This window comes from Geospiza fortis, unplaced genomic scaffold, assembly GCF_000277835.1.
Source record: "Geospiza fortis unplaced genomic scaffold, GeoFor_1.0 scaffold884, whole genome shotgun sequence".
NCBI lineage: Eukaryota > Metazoa > Chordata > Aves > Passeriformes > Thraupidae > Geospiza > Geospiza fortis.
In genome coordinates this window covers 295,668-307,642 of record NW_005054642.1, presented here as the reverse complement: position 1 = coordinate 307,642, position 11,975 = coordinate 295,668, and the positions used below count along the sequence as shown (strand labels likewise).

The window sequence follows — 11,975 nt, the reverse complement described above, 5'->3', positions numbered from 1 at the left end:
AAGCAAAATACGATCCTGGGAATACCACACCTCACTTTTTTGAAAGATTTATTTCTTCTGGGAGAAATGGCTGTCTGCATGCTAAAACTGTTTTTTCTTACTGTGTTCCCACCTACCTCTTTGACAACAAAATCCTATTTTATATCCTTTTATTCTGTTTTTTATCTCACTGTACTTGACCTACTATGGGCCAGAAAGGCTTTGTACTATTGTCTCTTTCCTTTGAATTCGTGGCCCTAACTTTGTCTCTCATTGTTCATCTGCTTGCTTCATACCTGCAAATTTTTCAGTTTTGTTTTGCTCCCTGTGCCAGAGTGGCTGTTTCAGTGCTGTTTGCCAAGTTACACATTTTATATGACCTGCTCCCATTTGTGACCTGGTGTAGTTGCACTTTTCTCTGCCATAGTTATCTCCTGTTGTGTTATGTGTCAGAAACAAGCTCACTGGCTCCTTAGGATGCTGCTGGAATGAGGTTTCAAAGGAGCCTTTTCAGGTGGGATTCCACAGGGTCTGAAGAACAAAGCCCCTCTCCTTACTATACCTCAGGAAGCTGTGGTTTCTCAGGAAATTGCCATGAAATGGGATTTTGAAAGCTGTGGAGTTACTAAGCCTGTGGGGTCTTGCTGTTCAAATTAGGAAGTTGCTGCTGTCCTGAGAAGCACTTCTGGATTTTTCTGCACTTTGGGAAGGTGTGCCTTGCTTGGAGCCCTGTGCTGATACTCCGAGTGCTCCTGAGCTCCTGCCTGCCTTGGTAGCCTGAAAAGTCAGTGTACCAATACAGAAGGTATTAAAAAATAAAAAGTTCAGGACTGAGAGAAAGAAAACTGGAGAGAGGAAGGAAAGGGGATGGTTGCTGTCTCCGCACCAGTCACTCAATCTCAGCACTGTAGCTGAAGGGTGAAATTCAGGCCCCAGTTGGACTTTGAGTTCTCTACACAAGAAATGAGTTTTTCAGGTCAGTTAGCACTTGCTTTGTGAAGTCAGTGTGTTCTTAACAAGGGAAACAACACAGGAAAGGAAGAAGGTTGTTTCTCAGCAACCCATAACTGACTTATGCTGCCAGCAGCATAACTAGGAGTTAGATCCCTCCTACCTGATAATCATACTTTCAATCTCTTCCTCATCTCTTAGACAAATAAATTGGGAAGATTCTATGGTTCATATGCTTGTCATTTAAATGGCAGAAAGTGAAATTCTTTGTTTAGAACAAGAGAACCAAACAAGACTCTGGAACCAAACCTTTGTATTACTTGCCGCTGCTATAGGTAGTAAGAACTATGTAAATTAGTACCTAAAGGTGGATGCAGTAAATAATGTTTGCTTACAAAGTGAATGGTGAAAATTCTTGATTTTTTTTCCAAGCCCTCTAATTTAATTTTCAGAGGCAGTTAAAGCTGTTAATAATTACAAATCACAGAGCGTTTGGTGACCTGAGCTACATTAATCTGCATGAGTAATGCAAATATGTTTCTTTTAATTAAACACATTTTAAAAAAGTTAAAGATCTGAAAAAAATTAATCATACATTGTGTCCCACTTTTAATGCCCTAGAAAACTCCCTTTTCTGTTCCCTTATTTGCTGCTTCACATGTTTAATTGTAATGTTTTAGATACTGTTCCAAGAAAATCTTCAGAAATATTTTGTCAGTGTTCAGTGAAGCCAGCTGAACTTTACCAATTGGATGGGTTTCTTTGTTGTTAGGGCTGCTTTATTTGGCTCAGACATCAGTGTTGCATTTGTTTAAGTTATTATTTATTTTTAAAGAAAGAGATACCACCCTTTAAATGACCTATTGGAACTTTTGAAGGTCAAACCTGATTTCTTCCCTCTTTATCATGGTGCTTTTTTTCCCCCTAGACATGAATTCTGTAGGCTGCTTTAAACAGGTTTTAGAGCTACTTGGCTTCCACTGTGAGAATAATAGTGTCTTTTTTGGCAAGAAAGCTGGGGAAAGAAGGATCTTGGAATACTGCAGAAAATTTAGTATGTTGAAATAGCAAAACTCCTCACCTCCTTGTGCCAATGCATGAAGCTATGAATATTTGGTATCAGTAAAAACTATGACAGCATTTTCACTTTTAGGAAGGAGGACAATATTGGTTTGAGAAGGAAGGAAGAGCCTGTGAGGTGGGGATGCCTCTGTTACAGTCTGTAGCAAAAGCTGAATAAAGCATCTCATTTCTTTGGTGTTGTAGGACTTACTCTTAGAGGATTTTTGTCCCAGAATAAAAACTGCAGTGTAAGTTTGGCTGCTTAGACATGCAGTCATTGCCTCAAAGCACTCTACTCTCTGCATCCACAGACTGCCCTACTAACTGTAGAGCAGCAGTTTGCTTTTCTGCAGACTGCAGGAGTCAGGAATCAGCTCTGGTTGGAGGAGGAGGAAGTGTGACTTCTGTCCTGTTCATTTCCCTCTGAATTGCTGGCATGGAGAGGTTATCCAGGTAGCATTGCCCAAATGCTGGGTAGTGAAATGGAGAGAGGCCAGAGTGAAGAGGATGGAACTGGATGCAGTGCTTGTACCCTGTGATGATGCCATTATTACCTGATATTTAGAATTGAAACATTTTCACATTACTGTTAATCTTCATCCATTTGAGTTCATGACTTTATTCTCTTTCTACTCTAATTAGCAAATACTGACCTTCCATTGTCACAGATGCCTGTGTACAAATTATTGGGATATTGTGTTTAGCCTTGTGGATGAGGCTGGGAAGGACAATCAATAGCTGTGTTGTGACTGGCAAAGCACTCTTACAATGCTTAGGACATCAGGAACAATATACTGGAACATGCTTCTCCAAACCAAAATGATATTTAGTTGGCTAAAAACGTGATTAGGTTGGCATGTGTACTTACATTTCTATATCTGCTGTTTGCTTCCTGGATGTGAGTTTCATGTCTGATGAAGCTTGCTCTGAATGTGATTGTGGAAAGTGATTGCTGCTTTGCGAGGTATTGTCAGTCTAAATTGCAGGATTGGTTCCATATTTCAAGATCCTTCATCTTGTGTGTTTGCAAATTTTGATGCTTTAGGAGAATGAAAAATACTCCTGATGATGAGAACAGAAATGCTAATATGGCCATAGAGGTAATCTTCAAATGACTCAGAAAGGAAACATGAAATTAACTGGGAAGAGCTGTGGTTGAGTCTGTGGACCTAATCATTGCCCCCCCTGGATGTCTGCTGTATGCCAGGAAATACCTTGATTGCTGCTTTTTGCTTGGTGAGCTTTTGGTCTGAGGTGAACTGAGCTGAAGCCAGATTTCACTTCTGTTTATTCTTCTGCTATCGAATATGACACCACTGTCTGTGATGAATTTGTGGCAGACATGAGTGCATGATAATGACATAAAATGACATCTATTTCAATACTGTGTATCCAGACTGGTGAATGTAGAACAAATAGTATCGTGAGGTCAAATGCACATTTGCATTGCCATCCTGTAGCACTGTCAGGTGACAAGGTGCTGTATAAGAGATGGAGTGTGAAAGAACTGTGAACAGTGCTTTGAGTTTGTGACTGTAAATTTCAGCTCCCTCTGACACATAAAATCCATTTACTTAGGTTTTTAACCGCCCTACTGTGGCTTTTTCTGCCTTTAGAGAACTCTCTGAAATCCTTTGTGGCTTAGACTAATAAGTTAGCTTTTCATATTTTGCAACCAGTTTTGTTCCTTACTAGCTAAATTTATTCCTGTATACAAAGCCATGCTGTCCTCATCTGGAAGTTGCTCAGAACTTGTTCCCTTATTATTTTAGTCAGGAAAGGGATCAATTAAATTTAAAGACTAGTTGTCCTTGTTTGGTAACAGTGGACTCTTTCTGCTCTATACCTATATTACTCTTTGTTTTCTTTTTTGTCCAATCTCCAAGTATTTTGGTTTCCTATGACTCCCTGAGTCTCTTGTCTTTGTTGAGGTGAGTAGCCAGGTGCATTCTTCTTTTCTATAGTGTTCAATTTTTTTCAGTATTCTTGGATTAAGTTTCAGTTTTTATTTCATTAATTTTATCCTGAAAATCTAATCAATTTGCAGAGAAAGTAGAATCAATGCTTGCTTTCTGAATTGTCTTCCTTGCTTCCTCTCGTTCATCTTAGTCTATTCTCTTACTTTACCACTGGAAACTGCATAAGTTTCATTAGGCATACAGTCATTGAGATAGTGAAATCTGGTTTCACTCTGCTTCCTTATTAAATAAGTAGTACTGTCCTTCCCCACTGTGGATAATTTTCCAGTCTGGATTCATGCTACCTTCCTGCCTTCAATGTTATGACCTCTTTATTCATTTTCCCTTATCTCTCTCTCTTCTGTTATCCACAGGCTAAATATCTATCAATGGCTAAATATCTTTATTTCCTCTCCTACAAGACAAGCCTTTAACTGTAAAAATGTCATGCTTGACACCTGATAGCCTTGCATAAAATTTTAGTTCCCAGTCTAGCACAGCAAAGCTCTGTTTTCTTTACTACCAGGTTATTTTCCTGTTCCTGTCTGTCTCCATTCCCCTGCACTAATAAAGTTTAAACCATTGGTGTATTGGGAGGAAAGTAATTCTTTCATGCTAAGAATTTTATCTCTCAAATACCTTATCAGGCTTCAGTGTCTGCTTCTTGTACTTGAAGTAAAACCTAGTGACAAAGCCAAATGCATATATCCTTGTGTTAAGCAGTTCTCTGACTGGAGAATGATATTGTGCACAGTACCAAAATTCAGACATTTTGGAAGGAGAGTACACAAAAAAAAGATTTCTTTTCCTACATGTCTTGCTCTTTTAATTTCCTTCTAGTTTTTCCTCACTGCCTGGGTATTTCAGGCTAGAATGTCAAGGCTGCTTTGTTTTCCTTGCTTGCAGAGTGGCTTGATATTATATTATAATATGGTTTAGTAAAGATGCATTTTTTTACTTACTGACTCTCAAATACTGAAAGCTGAAACAAGTATTATGATACAGGGTTTTTGTGAGACTTTCCTTGACTGTCTAAACTATTCTGACTGACCATTTTGAACTACTGAATCTGTAGCTAGTTTAGGTATACTGTTTTTAAAAAATAAATAGTTTGTTACGATTTTAGATAATACAGCCAAGGGTTTCACACTTTTCTAAAAATCAATATAATTTGTTTTCTCAGCCAACTGTTTTGAACTATACATCTATACTTTGCAATTTAAAGACGTTTCCTTTAATATTGGAGAAAATGTATAGAAGTTGAATGTTTGCTAATAATCTTGTGAACTGAAGTAAAACAATCTTGTGGTAAGGAGTGCATTCTGGGAAGGACTTGAGTTTATACTGTGGTTTGAAAAAACCCCAGCAAACCTACATCCCTATTTTGTGGTTCTGTTACTTTTTTTTTAATTATTTTTTTTGTTAAATGGGACTATTTAGCCGTTATAGACACCTGCTTATTTTCTTTTTGTAATTTTTAGTCCTTTGAGTTTCTGGAGAATATGATTTAAAAAATAAAGTTCTTCTTTCAGCCTAGATGCTGTGTAGAGTTTAAAAGAATGAAACTCCATTTCCTGTTTGAGAATGACTATATTTATTGTGCGCGCTTGGATATAAATGGATGTAGATTGGTTCAGTTTGTGATGCACAATCAGCAAATTGATTCTGGCTGATTTAAGCCTTTAGAAAAACAAAGCAACCTTGGGGGGAAAAAGATGTTTTATTCTATTGTCTGTGGATATGAGGTAGGGAATTCATGAATGATAGAGGGAACTTCAAAATGAAAGGTGGGGAAGGAAAGAAAAATGATGAACGAAGCTGGTTAAACTGCTGAGCTCTCTTTTTCTCCAGTGCATTCAGCTCAGTGAATTAATGAGATTAAGTCACATCAACTCTGATTGCTGGAGGGAATGAGCAAAGTGGGCAATTTCAGCAGTAGCTTGCATAGGCAAGTTTGATACTTGCAGGCTACCTATGATGGCGTGCTGCTAACATTTGAAGCTATTTCCTGACTTGATAGCTGCCACGGTTTTTATTATTTTTGTGGTACATGTAAGCTTTTCTTGCAGTCTAAAAAGTATGTTGTAGAAAAATTCTTTTAGTAAGATAAAACACCTGTGAGAACTGACAAAAACCTGCAGAAGTCAGCCAGTATTCTGTATTTTTTGGCATTTACCTATTTACCAGGAGTTTCTAGAAATTCTATCTCTGTGTATAGAGGATGAGGTCAGATACTATAAGGGACAACTTTTACTTTTCAAAATTTCTCGGTTGTTCCCTCATCTCCTTCTGAACACTTTCAAGATATCTTCCCCTGAAACCATTTCAGCAGCTTGCAAGATCCGTGCCCTGCTAACTGTGACCAGTGTGAGGGTTTCTGGATTTTGTTTGTTTTCTCCTTGTTTTCTTCTTGTTTTCTTCTGCTGCATTATTCTTATTTATCAGCTTAGTTCTTTGCCACACAAATTATTCCTCCAGATAGTTCTCAGTGTTTCCTGTTAATTCTGTTAGGAGGTCTTTTAACAATTAATCTGTTCTGGTCTGTAACCATGGCATTCTCACACACAGTTCTCTTTCCTCCCTCCCTTTATAGAGCTTCTGTGTCCTCCTTTCTCTGGTCCTTTCATGCCAAAGGATTCTAAATCAGTGTCTTCTTAACTCATCCTTAATAAGTGGCTTATTCTATTTTGATCTGAGGAAGTGCTGTCGTATGAATCAGGCCTGTCTGCGAGATTTTCTGGAGGAATGAAGAGGAAGAGCCTGTTCCTTGGTTTGTTGGAGTTTTTTATTGGTTTAGTCACAAAAAAATACTATGGGTATTTTTTTTAACCTGAGACTCCTGTCAGATTGAATTAAGCTAATAGCTTGGGCTAAAAGCATTGCAGCTAAATTTACAAAACCACAATCACTGTGTTTTCTTTCCTTACTTTGTATGAAGTTGCTCAGTAATTGGACACTCCTATGTGAAGTATATGGCATCTGAAGATAAACTGCTCATTTTTGCCTCTGGGGAGAGTGTTGTAAATACCAAGTGATAAGAGATGCTGAGAGCAACACACCCTTATTTTAATTATTTTATCTGAAGCAGAGACAAAATGTCCCATTTTGTGAACTCATGTTTTGTTCTGTACCAATAATAATTTTTTACACAAAATGGAAAACATCCCCAAGAGCTATTTTGGAGGTTAGGAGACCAGGATTCACAACTGTGCTTGAATTAAGGCTGTTAGTATGATGAGATCCAAATTTGACTGAAACCTTCATCTTTTTATTTTATTTTTTTTTCTTCCCTGCAGATTTGTTCTATCCCTCCGTGCCTGATTGATTTCTCCAGCTTGTGACTTATTGTAAGATCAGGGCTTATTAATCACAGGTCTTCTGGGCAGTTTTAAAGGAACATGGTGTGGTGTTTCATTTCTGTAACCACTCTCACTTTTTGATGAAATGATGGTGTATAGCCGGTTGTGGTAACTCTTCTAGGAGGGGAAAAAATCCTAGTAGTGTGTCAGCCAGCTATCGTAGCCTCTCTCTCTTTGTCTGAGAAAGCCTGCCCTCTTCTGGGTGAAGTTACAACTGGATAAATTGTTAGGACTGCAGTGGAACTGCTTGAGGGTTTTCTCCTTTGTCGGGAGAAGCTGTTGGCTTTCCATGGATAGCTTTGGTGGGCCACTATATTGTTACAAAATTCTGTGTAGCTGTGGATTTTCTGTTACAATAACAGTAAGCGATAAAATGTGTTGCATTAAGGTTTCAAATATATGCCAATTGTACTGTGTTCTCTGTGGGGTGTGTGTATATCTATCTATCTCTCATCTATCTATCTATCTAATCTATATCTCTAATACTTAAAAAAATATTATGGAAGTATGGGCTTTCCTTATTTCTAATAATTTTGCATTCCTGTGAAATTATGTCTGTCCACGACTCTTTTTTCCTATCAGATCAGAATTCTTTCTGTTAAATCCAGATTTCTTTTTAGTTACTTCCTTCTTTTATGTTATAAAAATATTTTTTGTTGTTTTTTAGCTCCTTCCCTAGCTGACAGAACACCAATAGCTTTGATCATCAGCATCATAAATTGACAAAGGTAATTAACATTTTAATAGGGTTGTAAGGTAGGACAAACCAAATTCCTAGAGCATAAAAAAATGAAGAAAATGTTGAAGTCTCTAACTCAGTCCTGGGTTCAATTCTAGAAAATATATACTGTGACCTGTAATCATTGCAATGACATTTGAAGACCTACATTAAACAGATTGATTGCAATTCACTCCTGAAGGAGCAGGTGTTCCCATCTCATCAAAAAGGCCAAAGGCTGGGCCTGGAATCACTAGGTACCTGCTCAGAGCTGGCAGTGAAACACTTGTGCATTGGTAGGGTCACAAATACATGAGTTCCATTAAAACCAGCAGCTTGTCTTTTTGCTTAACCAGCTAGTGAAAAAAAATCTGGGTCTTATACTTTAAGATAGCACAATATTAACTCATGTCAGTGTTTGGAGTTCAGTTAGCATGTTTACGGTATTTCAGTAAATTTGAATGTGGTTGTTTATAATGCTCCAAAGCTTAAAAAACTTGGTCATAGAACAAGATCATGCTGTGCTAAGAGCTTGCACAGCATGTCGTTATTCCAAGGAACATTTAGTCTAGCCATAAGACAAGATAAATTGATGGATAAAGGGGGCATACTGACATAATGCTACAGCATTGGCCAGCAGGACAGACAGCAAAATTTCTGATCATATCCAGATAGATTGTTGTACACATCCTGACACAATATTTTTCCTTAAAAATGCCACGTGCATGTGATGTTACTGGAATACTTGAGTTGTACTGACAGTGAAAGCTAAACACAGAAAATGTAGTCACCACCTTGCTCAATCATGTGTACTTTATTGCCTTGTTAGATAAAGCTGCCCCTTGGCAGCCTTTCCCCATCATCTTTGTTTTATTAATGAGTAGTTTTGCCTTGCATTTTGAAAAGGCCTTTCCTTTTCTGGCAGACCGTGCTTTCTGGGGAGGCTAATGGTGGTTGTATATGAGATAAGTGATGACTTTCAGCATGGGAAAGATGTGTAAGTAATTTATGAATTAAAGCTTTTATAGGCTATTGAACAAACACACCCAAGTACAATAGAATGAGACTATCTGGTTACATATTTAAAAAAAAATATTTTCTTTCTATTTGTATTTATGAAAGTAGTCCAGCCCAGGGTCTCTTTCACCACAAAGTGAGGGCAAAAAGCAAATCTATTGGGTAGTTTCTGGTCTTCTGTTTAACCCCATTAGGGTTTAGAGTTCTACCTTGATTGGACAGTGGACATGCTGGTGAAAAAATTTTGTTGTGCTTCAGTGTAGCAGGTCTACAGTTGTGAGATACATGACTGAGGTGTTTGAGGTATTCCTCTGGCTCCGAGGACAAGATTGAAAACTATGGAATACACTTCCTTTTGATGTTACTGGAGAAATACCTATTAACTTCCACGGGCCCAAGTAATTGCTCTGCTTTAGAACTGCATTTATGTTATTAAAATTTGATTATTTTTTAAAGAAAATATATAAACTTTCCCTATTAGTATAGGATTTTGTATTTTACTTTACTTGGAAAATAATCAGAAAACAGGTTAAATAATCAGGTTAAAACAAAGTTAAAGCAAAGGCAAAATTGGAGGTAGCATAACCAAAATCTAATTCAGTTGGGTATGCTTCTGCCCTAAGTTTTAAGGACAGTCTCAGAGAATGAAAGCTTGGAAAATGTTGCTGCCTACATTAGTCAGCTTTGCTGGGGAGCTTTCCAAAGACACATCACTGCTACCAAAATCTATTTGCAGAATACTTTATAGAAAGTAGGTAGTTTGAAGTCAGCTTTTGAGTAACTTCATGTAGGTAGTCCAAGAATTGTAGTACAAAAGGCTTTCATTTTATGTGGGTCTTTTTGTCCCTTAGATTAACAACAAAATGAGGCAGAATAATAAAACAAATATTTGATCTCATTGGAAACTTGCTAATGTTTGATTTTTGTGCTCTTTAACACAATTACTGTGTTTAGTGCCTGGCAGAGCGAGTGGAAAGAATGTGTCTTATCAACATTTTTGAAGATTTTCCTCCTATCCCTCTTTAACGGTAAAACTATATTTGAATTATATTTTGTGCAGTTCCCATTTTTACTGTGAAAAAGAAATTTAAACACCAGTCTGATAAGAGTTTGAGTTTATTTTGATGTTATACAACCACAAGGGTGTCACTTGTGTTCTTAGCAGATCTTGGGAGGCATTTCCCTTGTCTTCTAGTGCACCTGTTGGACTTACAAAGTCAGATTGCTGAGCTCTGAACACTGCAGTGCTGCTCGTCTGGGATGCCTGTGTGAAAATAGTTAAGATCTTTATTGCTGGCTCCCACTTCTCAACAGTGGACTGGGCTGAATCAGAGAATCTGTTGGAAGATTAGTGTTTTGATCCTTACTTTGTTAGCCTCACTGAGATGCAACTGTATGTGAAGTGAATTTTAGTAGGAAACAGGTCTTAGTTCTCTGTTTAATCTTTGGTTTAATAAATTCCTCTGCCAACTACTTTCAACACTGATACTTCTTCACTTTATGCTTGTGCTGTTAAATTCTTTCCCTTGTTCTCTTCCACCTCAAAACTCCAGAGTTCTCTCTTTTCTAACACCTTTCAATACATTTGTTTTCACATTTCCTTTTCCTTGTGACATGATAAATTATTCTCCTCTACCAAAGTTGAGACATACAATGTCTGTCTGCTACAGAGCTCCTTTTCTTTGCAGCCAGTGTATCTCACTGAACAGAGTTGGTGATTCTTATTGTGTCATTTCGCCTTTCACAACTTCTGTCTCTGAAAAACATTCCTATTTGTGATGGAGATCATATTTCTTTACTCTGGTGTTCATTCCAGGACCATTATCAAACCAACGTCTTCCTTTCCTCAGCTCTCCAAAAAGTCCAGATCAGTTCTGTCCTTTTCCCTTCATTTCATTGTTGCCACTGTGACTCCCTATCATTGCCTGAACTAATTTACCACAACCTCTGTTAAAGTATCTCAAGGCATCTGCAAAGTTTGGAAGAGTAGTTAAAAGTAGTTGCAGTAGATGATAATAACAAACTTCTTGCAAGATAGTGGGTTGGTTTGAGGCTCTCGGAGATGTGAGAAAGGTAGAATGAATAAGGGTGAAGGTGACCCAGTATGCATGGAAACCTCTGCTTGAATTGCATGATTTAGCAGCACACACTCCACAAGGTGCAGTGCAGAGTAGAGGATTCTTTTGCAAGATCATTCTTGTAATAAGAGCTACTGTTTCCAGAAAAGACACTTTTAAATCGAAATATACCAAAGTGTAACCACTTAAGTACCTTGTGTTCTTATGGATGTTGAGTTCTGGGCGTTTCGACCCACTTGCAAGAGCGGAGTTGCAAAAGTATTCTTGTCTGCATGTGATGGGGAAGCAAGACTGAGACCTGATCTTTTTCTTTTATCATAGCCAATGTGAGGCCTTCGCAAGTTAGGCAGTTGCCTAGGACATGGCAAAACAGTCCCCGAGGGTGTCTTGAGGTGTCCTCAGGGTTTCTTCCTATCTGCCCGAAACAGGTTCACTCTGCTCTCTCTGTTCCACTGGTCAGGAAAGTCTGCAGTGCCAACAGAGCACAGGCTCTCCTTAGTTTTCACTGAAAAATATACATGAGGTGTCCAGCATAAGCAGAGGAAGAGGCAGATTCCCTGTCGGTAAAGAAATATGAAGGAGGCGACCCAGTTTCCCCAACAACTCCCTTTTTCCTTCCCTATCCCATTAGCCCACATTCTCTTCCTGCCCAGCCCACCAGTGATGCCTAATCTCATTTACAGGGGCTGCTGCCAGATCTGCTGGCAGCTGCAGTTTCTTGGCCGCTGTTTTCGGTGAGGTAGCCTAGAGCGCCGAGGAAGAGGAGGAGAAGGAAGGAGGAGGAGGAGGAGGAAGGCTGCTGCTGTGTGGCGGAGCGGCGGCAGCGGCAGCACCTTTGACGTGCCCGTCCCCC

The 11,975-nt window shown here is 38.6% G+C and overlaps 1 protein-coding gene across 1 annotated transcript in view; it reads right to left on the bottom strand.

Annotated features, from left to right (window-relative positions):
- PIGM (phosphatidylinositol glycan anchor biosynthesis class M) overlaps positions 1–11,975 on the bottom strand; it is a 29,537-nt gene that overhangs the window by 16,482 nt on the left and 1,080 nt on the right. The gene's annotated exons all lie outside the window — the stretch shown is intronic.